Genomic DNA, 13,715 nt, shown 5'->3' with positions numbered 1-13,715 from the left:
TTCTATCTGTTTTGGATTTTGGGGTGATTCAGATATTAAACTTCCATTGTAGTAATATTTTTTTAACTTCCATTGTACATAATTTAAAATAAAAGTTGTTATATACAGATAAGCAAAGAAATAATTGATTTACCATATTATAATTAATTACAAGTTCCCATTCAAATAACTGTTGTAATAAAAAATTCCAAAAATAAAATATTTAAAGAAAATATGTAAAATTGTGTTGTAAGTAAAACACATGTCGGGATTAAGAAAAGAAAAAGATATTTGAATGAAACTAGAGAGGAAGATTTGTTGACGGAATCGGATAGTTATTTTAAAATGTGGTTAAAATGGTATAGGTTTCCAGAATATGTTTTTAAAAAAACATTCTGCGAGAGTTTTTACTTATTAGGGTTTGTATGTATCTCTGTTCATACTCTCACCAGTTCATACACTCATCAGGAAAGACATGTTTTTCTATGGGTTACCAACCTATTCTAGCCTAGTTAAAAAGTATTTATTCATTCGGTGGATTTTTCATGAACTAAACAAGAATCATTTCCTATCACTGTTATTATATAAATTTTATTAAAGTTTGTATTCCCTTGGAAAGTTTTTAATACATCCTTAAGAAATTAGTGCTGAAGAACTAACTTAAGGAAAAATATTATGAAAGACAAAACTAAGTTTAAATTAAACTGTGTAGGTTAGATAGCTGTTTTGGTTCCTGATTTTTTGTTCATATTATTTTTTTCGGTACTTATGTATTAGCCATGCTGAAACTTGTACCTCATAACCTGACACCATACCTAACCTGATTTATAGCAACATTACCAACCATACTTCCATTGTTTTTTTGTTTGTTTTTTTTTTTTCACAAAAATTAATACACTTATCATAAACATTCTTGCACATGTTTTTCGATGGGATAATACCACAAAATTGAAAGTATTGTGTCATTGTATCTTCTCTAGTGGATAATTCCCAGATCTTAATCATTTTAAAGAGTCTCAAAAATATCCCACCTTTTAAAACTTTATGCATACATGACCAATGAAGGTTATATTGTAGGATACCATAAACTTTGAGTGTGGCTAATAGGTGAGTACCTATTTTTATTTTAAAAAGAAAATCAATGTATGAATACCATATTTATTCTTAATCGTATTGAAACTAAATCTGTCATGAAGTATGCCTTTTTTTTTATCTAAATTTTATTATGATTATTAAACTTATTATGGTCATGTATTTAAGTTAATTTCCAGTAGGAATTGTGATGAATGAGCTGGTAATTATATTTATTTTTATTGTAGTGAACATAAAGATTTAATTATGAAATTAAATGTTAATAGCATGTTAGCATTTGCCTGTCATCCATTCCTTTGCTTAAAAACAGAGGTTCTTAGATCTCCTTCCTCTCAACCTAAATGGAAGTATCTTATTTTGATTTTATTTATTTGTATAGATAAATATATTTTTCACATTATTATTATTATTATTCTTTTGCTGTTCTTTTAGAAATAGATTTATACTTAGCTTAAAGATGGGTGATAGGTAAATAATCTGCTGTTGTATATATATTATTTTTAAAAATTATAAATTTAGAAGCTGTTCCCAAGTAAGGGGTAATTATCTTATGATGGATGTTGTTTCACACATTTATTTATCATGGATTTAAATTTAAATCTCTTTTATTATCTATACTAGTAAATCACATTTATAATATTTAGGTAAATTATCTTTTAATGTAAAATAACTTTTAGGATGAACTAATTTAAATACCACACATTTTTCTTTAAGTTAGTTTGTTTATTCATGATTTTTAGTTTTTAAAATATTTTTTTTTTTTAAATCTGCCAAGCTTTATTACTTTTGAGTAAAACATTAAAGGCTTCAATTCTTTGATTTAAAAAAATATGTACACATTTAAAAATGAAGGTATTGGCATGGAAGGAAGAAATTCATTTTAGTTGAGGAACTGAATCAATGAGTCGTTAGGTTTTCTAGAAAGCATATTTGAACTATAGATATAAGATTAAATAGTAGATTGGTCCATTTAAATCGAAAAATCACTACTATTGGTCCATTTTAATCGATGTATATTATGATCATTCTGATTTATAATTAACAACTATTCATTAAAAATAATTTTTATAAATAAAATCTGATTTTTCAGATATATATATATATATATTATAGTTTATAATGGGAGTTATTTCTATAAAACAATGTTTCTATCTGACCAAATTAACTGGTCTTACAAATGACAATAGCAATAAATCAGTCAGACTCTTGTACGCCGAATCTCTGAAAAGTTTGAAGAAATTTTAAAACCTTTTTAGACCTAGTTCTTTAAATATTGAATTCCTAAAAATATTTTGATTTTTGATTTTTCTTATAAAATTATTTTATTATTTTTTTTTTTTTAAGAATAAATAACTTCAGTGAAAATTGTCTATACTACTTCCTTTAGAAGTAAACAAAAACACTTTGGTCTTTCCTTAAACACGAGAACCTTGTTCGAAATTATAGCTAAATAAGTTAACTTTTTGTTCTATATAATTATTACTATCTAAGATTCAACAATTTGAGAAATTTCACTGTATATACATTTATATTTACATTTGCAATACACACACATTTGTTAATGTACATTTCGCCCCCTTTTTTTTTTCTTGTCTAAGAACAAATTAATTTTTTTTTTTTTTCTGAAAGTTGAGTTATTAGACATTTTTTATCTTTAGTTTTCCAAATAAATGTACTATTCATATTTTAAATAGAAAATTAATTATATATCCTAATAAATATGAGATCCTCTAAGACTGTTAAAGTAAGAATTATAATGCAAGACGATGAGAAAGGTGCTAGATTGATGTTAACCAGATTATATTGTTTGTATTATACACAAATCGTAGGATGTTTTATTTTTTGATTATAATTTCATCACTGTAAAAAATCATTGAGGTTTAGATAAATTAATTGTATTCTAGATTTAGAGGAAGGAGAAGATAAGAATATTTCATTAACTGAGTTTTAAGGTTATATTAGTTAATGTGCCATCGTTTGTGAATCTCTACTGTAGTGTTACATCCCTCCCTATTGGTTTATTCATTTTTTTTTTTTTGTGTTATTTTTTTTCTATTTAAATGTCACTGAGAAAATATATAGTATATTTATAATATTAGTATAATTTTGTCTGTCTGTAAAATGTTTTAAAAGAGACATATCACAGTTCATTGTCAAGCATATCTCGTTTTAAAAATTTGCTATTTTAAGTTACGTTTTTTGACCTCTTAATGTATATTATTTATTAGTACTTAGCTGTTTTAAATGGATGATAATTTATTTTTACTATTTTTTGTAGTTTTTTCTTTTTATAAAGGATTAATTTGAATAATCTAACTGGAAAATAATAATACTGTGTCATTAATAGGAGATGGATCAAATTATGATATGCTTAATTTTTGTGTTATACAATCTATTTAACACTTACAATCTTAGGCTGTAATAAAATTAATTTAAATAAATAATTGCAATTATATAGTTATTTTTGTTACACGAAAAGGGAGTTATAGCAAATGTAAAAATTTTAAAATGTTTATAATTTATTATAATTAGCATAAGTTAAGCATAACTTGTATTTGAAATTAGTCTGTTTTTGGCTGAAACAATATAATTGTTTGAGATAAAACGTTTATATCCTTTATGATCTCATCTGACCAATTAAAATCATTTTAGTTAAAAGAATCATAAATATGAAAATTGTCTTTTAAAAAAAATTCCTTTTCTGTTAATTTACTTTCACTTTGGATCCTTAATTCCCATACTGGCTTCATGTTTCATGTATGTTAATTTCGAAGTACTGTATAATTAATATATTTTCAACATTCAACAAAAATGTTAAGTTCTAGAATCCACACATAACCAGCCAATTTAATTTTCAATTTTTTATTATTATTTTTTTTAACGTAATGAATTTGGTACTAGATTATCAAGGATAAGACAATTTCTCTGATCACTAGTAATTTAATTGATTTGAAAAATAAATTGTTTACGTCATAATGATCTAGTACCTGACTGTTGATTTAAAAATTAAAAATTTAAGAATGAACAGCTCGTTTCAAAAATTTACCCTCAATTAAAGTAGTAGTTCAGTTTTAATAAAAAATAAAAATAAAGAAAATTTGTTTTATAAAATATTAGAAAATAACTTGTATTTTTTTTTTTTTTTTAAATTCTTTATGAACTTTTTTTCCCCTTTGTAATTAATATTAACATTATCATTTTATGAGAATTTATGAATTCATTAATATGTTTTTCTATAACAAAAATCTTCCATTAATGGCAATGCTAAAATAAAAAATTGTTCTTATTAAAAACTTAAGTTCATTTTTACTTGACTTATAAGTAATTTTTCATAAATATCTTTCTTTTATGTATATAAATGATTGACCACAAGTGAATATGAAGGAGATAGTCAGGGGTGCGGTAAAGAAGAAACAAAACATTGTTTTAAAGTATTTATTTGACGTTTTGACCAACTGTGGTTCCTCAGGACTGATGTGATGAAGACCTAAACAGTTGGTGTAAAACATTGGCTAATAAATAGTTGAAAGCTATTTTTTTATTTTTCTTGGCCACATCCCTTGACCATCTCCTTTATATCTTTCTTTTGATCCTTTTTTTTATTATTACAATCCCTCAAAATTAAAATATTAATAAGCAAACATTAAATTTCTAATATTGCTTCCTCACTACCGAAGGTAGTGATGCTTTGGGTGAAATGAAATAAATATGCCCTGAGAATAGAAAATATTGGCTCGCATTTGACATTTTAGACATAAAAAACAAATTCAGTTCCATGTCTGTATGTAGTCAAAGTGATGTTTGCTTATAATCAATTCAGCTGTTTAACCACTTTTAGTAAAATTTTTATTCGGAGATTGTGCTGGTTGGTACCTGTTTTGTTTCATATCAATTTTGTCTGAATCCATGCACCACTTTCCCTGCACGGTATGGAGAAATATTTTTATTGATAAGCATATTTCAAATTCCACTCCTCCCATAAATTTTATTCAAAAACAACAAATCAAATTAATTAAAAAGTAAAAATAATAAGATTTATTCTTAAACCTTGAAATATAGGAATATAGGTTATTCTGTAACACACTAACCCAGTAGAAATGGTGAGGAAACCTATTATACTGACATATGTACTTAGCAGTATTTTCTTCTTTTTTTTTTTTTCAAATGCTTAAATTATTCTCTTAATGAAATAATTGAGCAATCTAAAATAATATTTCGGTTATTGACCTTACAAATTTTGGTTTAAATTCTTGAGGTAATTTTTTTCATATTAATTCTTTTAATGGTGGACAGACTTCACATATTTTTTTTGTAAATGTAATCAACTGTAACTTAATTATTCATACCATTAATGATGGAATTTAATTATGGATGATTGTTATTACTGTTTTTTAGCCATTACTATTCTGAAAATTTATTTGATAAGTAATTGTAATATTTTTATTCCAATATATGAGGGATTGTATTTTACATTCTGTGTGAATTTATTGTAATATTTCATTTATTTTTTAGCATAAATTTTGTATTGTGCAATCTAAGGTGAATGAATAGTGAACGACTCAATGTTGTTTAATATGCACTATTTTTTCTTTTTATCTTTTTTTTTTTTTGTAGTAATGGTCTGTGAAGATATTCTATAAATTATTTGAATTTTCTTTTTGGTTTGTTTATTCACCTTACTTTTATGTTATTCATCTTTATTTTGTTTTTCATCATAACTGTAAGTGACAAAAATGTTACAGTTATTTTTAGAATATTCGATTATTATTTGTTTCATTCAATATGATCGTCTATATTTAATGCTCAAGTAAGTTTAGAATATGTGCCTTTTTATAGCAAAATACTTCTAGAATTCTAGTCTGATTATATTATTTATTGATTTGTACTATTATTATAAGCTTCATATTGTATGAAAAAATATATATAATAAACAAGATCTTGCATTAAAATAAATATTAAAACAACTGCTTTTACATATTTTTTATTTTAGGATTTTCGTATTGATTAAAATGTTTCATCGAAAAATTTAGTAAAAATTGTAACTTTATGAAATATAATTGTCAAAGAATTTTTAGTATTACAGTTGCCATGTGAACCCCATCTGTTTTTATGCCATGTTTTTGGTGAACACTTTTATATTTACAATTTTTTAAATCTTTCCAATTAGGAAATAATACTTGCTTTAAAGGTAAGTCAATTCAAATTAAATTAGATCTAACTATTAAAATTCTGTGCCATGCAGTTTCACCCAAATCAAATGTGATCCATACCTGCCCATTTCATACACATGATGATTATACTGCGTATATATCTCTACTTATATATAAGATGAGTTTGCCTGTAGCAGAGGGAACTAGCACACCCACCTCCTACTGGGAATAAAAGGTTTATTCCAAGATGCGGTCCTGTATTTTATCTGTAGTTTACTACAATAATGTTTCTCAAAGGGTGTTGAGAGACACCTGTATCCTGGGGCTCTTTTCATAACAGCAGAAACATGGATTGGACCACTCTGCCTCTGTTTTCATAAATTTAAATATGTTTATAATTAAGTTTTTGGTTTGAAAGTGGATATTTTTCCCTCTAACTAGTTAAACTGGCTTGCTAAACTTATAATATTGCTGTATTAATGAAAAATAGTTTTGAAAAAACTGATACGAGGAATTTTGATTTGTAAAATTGCAGAAGTACATCAAGGAAAGGAAGTCCAGCTAACTGAGTAGGTCTGTTGCAACAATGACTCCTGACTTTCCAGAACTTTATTGAGCATGTGCAGAACAGATTTTGAGATGGAAAAACAAACTATGCATGCTCTGGACTGTCAGAAATGGCTGTTGGAACAGACCTGATACATAAGAGTGGGGAGTTGGCGGAGAATGTCTGCCAGCACACATTTCCCGTTACTCTTTACCTGCAGGCAAACTCATGCTAGATGCACTATGCATGACTAAGTGCATCTGATTAACTGCATAACATCCAAAAATTTATGTGGAAAAACAAAAGGACCATAAAAAAAAACAAAAAAACTAGTTTTAAGTCTTCTACTTGATGGCTGTTTTAATCACTGATAAAAATACAAGTTATAATATTATATTTCAAGAAAGTAAAAAAAAATGGTAAATAGATTTCTAGCTACACAGATGTAATCCACTTGGATTTGCAGCAAGTGGAAAATGTGCAGATCCAGCATAAGTAGTCCAGACCATGGTGCTGAGATGACTTTTAAAAAGTTGGTACTCTATCCATATTTTCTTGTTAATCATGTCTGGATGCAGGCAGCTAGTGGTTATATTCAGCCAATTCATACTGTAGTTGAAATTTTCAAAGCTTACCCAACCTTGTTAAACACTTAAGTTTTCTGAGAGGTGTTGTTTCTTTAAAAATATGGATATTATACTCTATAACACTACTACACTAAATATACATATTATACTCTATAACACTACTACACTAAAGTCTTATGCTGGATCTACACCTTTGCTGCTTGCTGCAAATAGCACATGCAGTGTCCTTGTGACTTTTGTAGGCTATTACATTAAATTTGCACAAGTTTCAATATAAAAAGGAACAAAATGAAGACAGGAAGTTTGAAAAGAAACGTAAATATCAGCAAAGTAGGTGGTAGAATTGTGCCGGTAGGTGTCACTATCAAAGCAAAGCAGCGATATGATAACTGGAGGAGTTTTCTATCCAAAGTAAATATAGCCACTTCTGGGACGCTTATTCCGATATTGGAAAGTTCCGTTTTTTTAAATTATATTATTATCGTAAAGTGAAGCCATGAAAACATGCCACTTATAGCTTATGTGATTACAATTTTTCTTTTATTTAATTTTAAAATATGTGGAACGTGTCATTAATTATTTAAAGACTTTGTTTGATAGATGGGGACGACGTTAGGAAAAGAGGAAGAAGATAAAGCGACTGTTTGGCTGTCCCCATCTGTATTAGCTCGCATTAAGGGTGAAGATAATCCCTACCGGGATTTGATTAAAGGAATGGAAAGGGAATACACAGAAATGAAAGGGATAAGCATAGAAGATTTTGACGACATCAGTCGATCCGTCGAGAATGCAATAAATCTCATAGAGCCTATAAACCCTATAAGAAGGCCCAGTTTCTCTTATGGAAGATACCGTCGTTCTTACGTAAATTAAATATCACATATTTTATCGCCTAGAGATTTTTATTTTAATCTAAAAATTAATAATAGTAGATGATTTATACTGATCTGAAGTATTTTTATTGATGCCGTGTGTTATTCCCATTTGCATTATGGTATTTTATATTTAATGTTTTCGATGAAGGTAAGTTTATTGAACCAGAACTAAGTTTTAAATCCAAGACAGCCATCTATCTATACTTTGTGAATACAGAGGAAATCTCTATTGAAGCAGATTAAAATACAGACAATCGCTCTCTGAATCATAGCCAACTTTGGCTTTGGGGGACATATATCATAGATACCCAGGGCCGCTCCTTTACATATAACCGTATTCGCCGAAATGTTCCCCCAACATGGCAGCAGTCCGTTCATCATCTGGCTTACCCTTGTCGCCAAGTAATCCAGGTGAGAGATCACGTCCATTTTTGCACCTACTCTTACATATTGTAAGGCATCACCTCATACATGGTTTGAACTCAGCTCTGGGAGTCCATCCTTTGACTTGCCAAGCTATTACCAGTGAGGTCATCATAACATCAATCCAACTTCGCCCCCTTGGTCTGGATTACTTCGTGGAATAAGATGAATTGTTTACGTTGAGCTGGGTTCTAACTTTGAAATTCCCCAGTTTGACTCCTCTCCTGTCTATTGATTAGGATCCTCAGACCATGCTCAAAGCAATGGTATAGGAGTATACAACTGAGCTCCTAGAAGCAGCGATCTAAAAATTAAAGTCGAGTAAGCCACTTAATCTATTTTATATTACTTGGTATGGGTTGACGAAAAAGGAATCTATCTAGAAAGGAAAATTTTTCCGCCTTCTATTTAGGTATTTCAATTTAAAAAACTAAAATACACAGTAATTCTGAAGAAACTTTTGGCAAGAATTATCATGTTTAGTACAGGTTACAAATAAAAGTCATGAAGTGAAATGATTTAACTTTTAAGAAGATTTTATTATTATTTATTCTGAAAAAGTGACGCCAATGCTCCCAGTTCTGGCCGTTCTCCCCCACTACGCTATGCCACTGGACGAATCCTTAGTTCTATTTTTAAATTCTTACTGGAACTTTTGGTTTAGCGAAATGAAAACATGATCCCCCACCATGGTTAGAATAGAGTCTTACTGTTTTTGCAGGTAGGCACGTCCAGCCACACAAAACTAATTGATTGGCTTTCGTACGAACTAGTAACTACACTTGACAGGGCATTTTTACATTAATCTTCACCATAGAGTCATCATTGTAGGCCCTACAACCCAAACATTCCCTCATAATGGTTAAATATAGTTTACACAAAAGACAATTAAAATATATTTTTAAACTTCAAACTAGTAGGTAGATAGATACGTGTAACAAAAATAAATACATTATAGCAGAAATGATTGTACATCTTCCTTTCCTGCCTTCACTTTTTTCACACTGCGCTCTCTTCTACAAAATTTTGACGGATCCTCAAAAATTTACTAAAATTACAAAAAACTTGGAACGCCCTACAAAATTTTTAACATCTTTTTAGCGCAATATTGCGTCAGCCCCCAAGTATTCCCCTATCTTATACATAATTTTGCCGGGTCCGCAAAAATGTACAATTACAGAAAACTTTTGAACACCACTTTTTTTGTGCAATATGTCTCCACATACTTGCAAAATATTTGCACAAAAAAATACCATCCATTTTTTGCCAGTGTGAAGGTTGCTTAAATTAGTTTCCACAGGTTGTATAATAAGTGACAGAATAACGGTTCCCACTTTTTTTAGTGCAATATTTTTTCTCCTCACACTTGCAAAATATTTGCACAAAGCCGATATCTTCAAATTTTTGCCAGTGTGAGAGCCCCTTAAAGTAGCTTCACAGCGCCCAAGAACAGTACCACACATTCCTAGCTTAAAACATTCCTTCCTGTATGACCTAGCAATGAGGTCCTAGTGAGTACAATTCAGGGGTGATATAAGTATACAGATAGCTAAATCTTGAGGGTAAACCTGAAAAAATATATTCTATACTTTAATTATTTCATGTTGACTGGATGTTGGATATACTTGACAGGTGATTTCTTATTGCTTCAGTGTTCTTTCTTAATTCATTGCCACATCTGTCCTACTTTTCTTCTTTCCCCTCTTACCTGCCTGGCTCTGGTTGTGCCTAACTTTACTCGCTCATTCTGTTCATACTAACAAATTAATGAAATATAAAAATGGTGGTTTTTCAATTGTTTGTAGTGATTACTGTAGCAGTTTTATGTTGTTTTTTATTATGATAAAGATTATTATCCTTAAACAGAGCATGATATCACATATATTTCAAATGAAGATAAGCAAATACATCAAGTGCCAGAATTCTCCCAAGGGTAAACTAGTTACTACATATTTCAATTATTCATAGGGAATTTTCTAAATCCTCATTTAAAAGATCATTAAATTCTCATATAAGCTTAAATACAAAACTAAATTTTTAAAAACCGGATTAATACTACTCTTCATCAATTGACTTATTTGGAACACTTATTTACAATTAAAATGACTCATCTTCTGCTGATCAATACTTTAAATTGGTTGTAATTATTTAAAATAAAAGCTTTCCTAATTTAAAATTAACCCTAACCCCTGATGAGCAGTACTCGACAACTCGTTTCTAGTTGCATTTTATTGAAATACTCATAAAATTACAATTAAAAACCAAGGAAATTGAAAGAGAATAAGAGAAAGGATTATAAGTAAAGAGTATGAGTAAATGTAATGAAACATTTATTTTTATATTGCATTTTTTAATTTTATTTTTTCAAATATATTTTTATTTATGATTGAAATTCGCAAAAAAACTAATTTATGATGAAAATCTCAATTTATACAAACAAAAATGAATTAATGTTTAAACAAATACATAAAGGAATTAAATGAATTTTAATGCTTAAAATAAAGAAAAATATATAAACATGACATTACTATTTACAATGAAAAATTTGTACAAAAAAACTTACAAACTAAATCTGAATTCATACAAACATAAAAATTAAAAATATAACATTTGCAATGCAAGATTTTTATAAAATCAAACTCATAATCCAAATTGGAAGTCTGATGTGTCTAGTTCTTGGTCCTGTCTTAGTAAAAGGCATCGATCTTTATCTCATAAATGAAAGTCATTTAGTTATTGTTTTTACATTTGAAAAAATTATTGTCGGAATTGTTAGTCACCAGTTGTCTCATTCAGATATTGAGTTTAATAGAAGAACTTATGGCAGTGGGACTGTATAAATCATAGACCAATAGGAAACCAAGGCCCAAGACTTGTTCATGAAGTGAACTATATAGTTCTCTGTTAAATAATGGACTATTGATTTCTTATTAGCTCCTCCTAGAGGCCCTCTATTCTCTGGGAAAAGGCAGAAATCATTGTGTGTCTCATGTAACTACAATAAGCATCCCAATGGAGGGGATTTAACATGATCTGCACATACAAATTAATTGCATCAAGGTAGGCCATATACTCTGACTTGTCCTGAAGGTTACAATTTGAGTTCAGATGTCTCTTATCAACTTTGCTATAGCAAAGACTGTATAGGCATATGCCTTCCCAGATCCCATGTTCGTCCTGCAAATATTGAGTATTATCTGGAAATAGTTCAAGATGTATTCCAGTATATTTTGGCATGGCATCCTATGCCAGCCCAAGAAGTACCAGGTGGGATCCAATGAATATACTCCCATATAAACATCTCTAAAGTTTTCAAAGATATCACAAAGGAGGATGTCTACCTTTAGATAGAGGTAGAGGGTAAAACTGTCTCCTTTAGTTTCTCAAACGAGTCCTTGTAATCGTAAAGATACATTCCTTCCCTCATTACCAGATCAACTTTTTGTCGGCAGGAAGACTTTAACCATATCAACAAACATATCACATGAAAAAGTCTTAAACAACTTAGCTAAGCTGGAAGCCATGAACTGTCAGGGTTGTCTGGTCTTAGGCGGTTCTCCAGCATAATATACAATTTACAGAAGGCCCACGACAAGGCGTATTCAATATAAGTTAGGAACGGCCGTACCAGAGGATGAGCCCTGGACACTGACTCGGGTAGAGGAGGTCTAGGTGAGAGAGTCTGAGGTAGAGTAACAGTTCTAGTTGCCGAGATGAAGCGGACGGACTAGAACTGTCAAGATAGGAGCCAGCTTACTAGTTGCCGAGATGAAGCGGACGGACTAGAACTGTCAAGATAGGAGCCAGCTTACTAGTTGCCGAGATGAAGCAAACGGATCAGAAAGCTGATAAGGCTAGGTGCAGCTCTAGTTGCCGAGATGAAGCGGACGGACTAGTAAGCTAATAAGGCTAGGTGCAGCTCTAGTTGCCGAGATGAAGCGGACGGACTAGAGCTGGGGAGAGACGGAAAATTACACTGGTTGCCGAGATGAAGCAGACGGACCAGTGTAACCGTTAAGGGTTAGGTTACAATCTTAGTTGCCGAGATAAAGCGGACGGACTAAGATTGCTAGAGAGAAGGAGCCCCCATACAAAAAAATCAAGTGGAATCAGATCAGGAGATCTAGGAGGCCAATGAACCGTCCCCTCCCCTACCGACTCAAATAAGGTATGCTTCATCTAGAAGGGCACGCACTTCTCTTGCATTGTGAGAAGCACTGTCACGTTAAAAAATCATGTTAGCTCTGAGATTCAACAGGACATTCTCAAGGATTTGTGGCAGATGAAGTAAAGCTCTCACCATGATCTGGCACAAGTGTTTCTTCTTCCTCTTTCACATCGATGAGAGACCACCTACAGAGGTACAAAAAACATTTAAAACAAGAGAATCAAAAGAAACTTTGTATTACATGCTAAAGGAATCTAATAAAAAATATCAACTCAATAAATTGTTAAAATAAAAAAATTATAATATTAACTTAATTTTCCTTCATCATAAATTAATGAATATAGAGCAATTATAAAAAGACATTTTAATATAAAATTTGATTCACAATAATAAATCTGTGGCCCTTTCTCTATTAGGTTTCAAGGACATGATCTGCAACAAAAAAACAATAACTCAACATGAAATCGTGAATCATTGTTACAAAGTAGTTATTTCCTTCTATTATTATTAAATAGTGCAGATACTATGAGAGGATAGCAGATTGAACTAATAATAATGTATTATTTTAAATGTAATGTAACATAATCTTATTTTGTTGTCAATGTATTTAAGTCTTAACATTCAATAAAAATCAAAACAAACTTAATTATATTCTCGGGCTCATTATGATTAAAATTCATATAATTAATCACATGTTTATTTAGGAACAGAAAAATAGTTACTACATTAACTTATTAACTTACTTAGTTATCTTTTACTGAAGTGAAACTAAAAATAATAGGAGAGAAAGGAGTGCGAAATGAAACTCTTGAAGTGCTCTCAAAGACTGATCTATTTGCGGAGCCTGTCCGTCTATATATATATACAATAGGTCAGCTGTTCTCGATCAGCTGA

The 13,715-nt window shown here is 30.0% G+C and overlaps 1 protein-coding gene across 3 annotated transcripts in view; it reads left to right on the top strand.

The window, feature by feature from the left end:
- LOC106679510 (galactosylgalactosylxylosylprotein 3-beta-glucuronosyltransferase 1) overlaps window positions 1-8,250 on the top strand; it is a 156,731-nt gene extending 148,481 nt beyond the window's left edge. For 2 of the 3 annotated variants that reach the window (XM_067051906.1, XM_014418718.2), the window contains exon 9: window positions 7,956-8,250. The gene's annotated coding sequence lies outside the window, so the exon portion shown is untranslated. Of the gene's footprint in view, window positions 1-6,756 lie in introns of all 3 variants that reach the window. The other variant, XM_014418720.3, reaches the window with a different exon arrangement.
- The last annotated feature ends 5,465 nt before the right edge of the window (window positions 8,251-13,715 follow it).

The sequence above is a fragment of the Halyomorpha halys genome, unplaced genomic scaffold (genome assembly GCF_000696795.3).
Source record: "Halyomorpha halys isolate HHAL.00 unplaced genomic scaffold, Hhal_1.1 Scaffold207.1, whole genome shotgun sequence".
Taxonomy (NCBI): Eukaryota; Metazoa; Arthropoda; class Insecta; order Hemiptera; family Pentatomidae; genus Halyomorpha; species Halyomorpha halys.
Note: the sequence above shows the minus strand (reverse complement) of the source record. Positions and strands in the feature narration are given on the sequence as shown.